This window comes from Solanum verrucosum, unplaced genomic scaffold, assembly GCF_900185275.1.
Source record: "Solanum verrucosum unplaced genomic scaffold, falcon-dt-bn FXZP01000207.1, whole genome shotgun sequence".
Lineage (NCBI taxonomy): Eukaryota > Viridiplantae > Streptophyta > Magnoliopsida > Solanales > Solanaceae > Solanum > Solanum verrucosum.
The window spans coordinates 4,989,436-4,992,930 of record NW_026019996.1 but is presented as its reverse complement, the minus strand read 5'-3'; the positions used below and the strand labels follow the sequence as shown (position 1 = coordinate 4,992,930).

Below are 3,495 nucleotides of genomic sequence, written 5' to 3'. Positions count from 1 at the left end.
TCAATCTTTCATAAATATAACATGGGCCCAGGAGTATGCTTTTACCTTAATGCCCAACATCATCAAAATATCGCCACAATAGCTGTTTTCTTTTGTGTTTTTTTTTTTCTTTTCTTTTTTTGGAAATTTTAAATAGTAACATGAAAGTTTAGTTTGTATGAATAAAGTTTTTCATATTGTTTTTCCTAAATGTATAGTGATTTAACTCAAGTTTCAGAGATAATTGTTGTTGTTTTAATATTCTGCAACATTTTATGTCCCTGTAACAGCTTTTCTGTGAAAAAAGAATTGTCCAACTGTACTTTGCACATTAATAATGCCTGCTAACTGATTTTATGTCTTCATTGAGCTCCTCTAAAGGGCCCTAACAGATTTACACATGACTCTACTTCTACTATGACAAGACTGTTGTTTTTCTTTTCATTTGTTCTTCATTTGGTTTTTGTTTGGAAAATACAAAGTTTATTATGTTTCCGCTGTTTATATCTCATACGACCCAATAATAAGAGGTACAACTCTGAAGTAGTATACTTTGTTTGCTCATTTTGGCTGTAGCTGCTTTCTTTGTATCCAATTATCAATCTCCTACTTCGACATTCTACAATTGTACAGCAGTATCTCATGATTGACAAAGAAATAATAGCACGTAAATGGTTACCCGATGAAGATGGCAGCAAAAGTCAATAGTATGATACATGCTAGGTCATCTTTTATGAGTTTGTACTCTACGTTCAGTCTTTGTCCTAACTTGCTTTTACAAAAGTTTCTTAATGCTTTGTTTCTACAACAAAAGCTCATTTACACAGCTGGAAGCTGCATTTTACTCCACAGTGTTTCTTTCATTTGATTCATTTTCCCCTTTTGTCTAAACAGCTGAAACAATGTTGCATGTCCCTCATTTAATCAGCCCTGTTCATAAAAACTCAACTAACCAAGCACTTTGACTTAATATTCATCTTATCCTGCAGCTACTACTATTTGGTTAACTATATTTCCTACAAACATGGTACTAAGAGTGAACATTGACCAAATAGAACCAGCAACACGAGATTGGATTTGCGAAGTTCAAATTGTCGAAATAGGACGCCCACGAGAAATCCTTGACAAGAAATGTACATTCCAAAATTTGATTTTGGAAGATGAAGAGGTCAGGTCATTATTATATTTTATGTTATCACTATTGCTCTTTTCCTCTCAACTTAGTTAATCACAACTTTCTATAACTCTTACTTTCAGGAATGCCAAATTAAGGCTGTTATGTACGCTGACGAAATTGAGCAGTATGCAGCTACGCTTAAACTCCTCCATACCTACCTGATCTCTACTGCAAGAGTGAAAGTCTCCCCAGCTTCATACGGCAAGCCAATACATAAATTTTACTGGATTCTTGACAAAGAAACAGTAATTGAACAAATCAAACCATCTCATGAAGTTGAAAAACCACTTCCACCGCCAACCAAGCTGAATATCACAAGCTTTGACCGCATTCCTCATCTGATGTTGATTCTGCTGTTGAAATAGGTATATTCATCGTAATAGCTATTATCAGACTGAAATATACATCTGCACTGCTGCAGAAGACTTGCAACAATTCATTATGTATTACATACGCAGATATACTGGCAATTGTTCTTCATTGTGGTCCTCAAAAAAAACGTCGGTCGCAGTCATCATAGGTGTCCAGATATTACCCTTTGTGACAATCAGTAAGTATAACATTTCACATTCTCTTTTCCCCTTTTCTGCAAATATTTCGAATCAATAACCACTTTTTCCCTTTCTATGTTCACATCATCAATTATCGTCTAACCATTATCATAGTACTTACTCTTCTGTCCTTATGTTCTCACACTGTCAGGAAAACTCAGTTTCTCTTCACTCTATGGGAGGATTTCGGAGAAATAGAAGGACATGAAATTGCCTCTAAAATGGCAACAGAGGCAGATCTGTTTGTACTTCTCGGAAGAAGTATAGGAATCTCTACTTATCAAGGTACGTATACGGTCAACTTCTTACCAACATAATTTTATACAATAACAAAACAATGTACAACCTATATGTTATACAGGGTTGTCACTGCAGACTAGGTACAATTCCACACTACATGTGAATCCGAATTACCCACATGTAGTGGCACTCATGAACAGGTACTGACATTTCATATTTATTCTATAGCTTTAAATTGCATCTAAAGAACCTACTAAACATATTACCTGTTCTAACAATAGGGCAAAAGAAAACAAAACAATGTTGTTAAGTTGTCCATCAGAGAAAACCTCAACAAGCTCATCTACCACTCCCATGATAGTCACTACTGCTGGCCAACAACTTCTCTCTATTGCAGAAATCTCATCAGCACCTTCTGTAAGTCATACTTCAACTTGCTCATTTGAGAGTATCCTTATTCAGTTTCTCATTTTGTAGCTTTGCCTAAATAATCAAAACTTCCCATAGATGGGAGTGTTCTATGTTGAAGCAGAGATGGCCATATTAGATGAATTCCAAGACTTTTGTGTGCTTGAATGCTCGGGATGCAAACAGAAGAAGCGGACAAAGGATAGAAAGGATTTTGAATGTCCAAAATGCAATCGGAAAACAGCCTTAGTGCCTCGGTACTATACTTTTGAATTCTAAATTACACTTTCTACAAAATATAGCATATACTATACACATATTTGAAACTTCCCTTCATTTCAGCTGTAGCTTTCAAATTGATCTTATTGACAATACTGCTACAACCACATCATCTATCTCTGCTGAATTAGGAGAAAAAATATTGTCCATGACAGCAGAAGACATATTTGACATAACTTGCACTAAGGTTATCTCTCATTCCCACTGCCTACTTGAACACATTTATTGTCATAATACCATATATCTTCAGCACAAACAGTTTACCACATATGCTTTGTTCTAAACTATTTATTCTAACTTGTTACATTTACAGCGACAATCATTGTCTCTTACTCATGTCCATGAGATGTTGTCAAACAAAGTATTCGCAATTCAGCTAAGGAAGTCATCTTGGGCCAGCTCAAATACCACGCATGCAACTTTGTCCATTCTTTCCTACACGGAAAAACAACATGCTCCACAGACCACCACTGATAGGAATTCTAAAAAGATAAAACCTTTGGAAATAAGTGAGGTAGAAGTGATGGCAACAACTACTGCAGCTGGTTCTTCAAGTGCATTGCCAAAATTTGAACCACCCATACCAACCTAAAAGGTCTAAAAGGTCAGTCTACATCTCACTTTCACACCAAATTATAGCTCAGAATGATTACCAATTCCACATATTTACAATTAAATCAAAAATTGCTGCTAAAAGCCTCTACTTTTAGCTGTAGTTTACTTTCTTTTATACACGTATCCATATAGTTCCTGTAAAACATTGTAAGTGTCATACTTATGTTATAGCGCTGCTTTCGCACTTGCTCTTATCTCCTTTCAAATTTCACAATTTTTTTATGTTTATGTCTGACATAACATTGC

The 3,495-nt window shown here is 35.4% G+C and overlaps 1 pseudogene across 1 annotated transcript; it reads left to right on the top strand.

The window, feature by feature from the left end:
- Positions 1-980: 980 nt before the first annotated feature.
- Positions 981-3,238, top strand: LOC125819291 (replication protein A 70 kDa DNA-binding subunit B-like; annotated as a pseudogene). Its single transcript, XR_007442450.1, has 9 exons — positions 981-1,147; positions 1,237-1,521; positions 1,615-1,706; positions 1,859-1,992; positions 2,069-2,147; positions 2,229-2,364; positions 2,455-2,612; positions 2,698-2,821; positions 2,948-3,238. The product of XR_007442450.1 is annotated as a replication protein A 70 kDa DNA-binding subunit B-like (transcript).
- Positions 3,239-3,495: the final 257 nt, after the last annotated feature.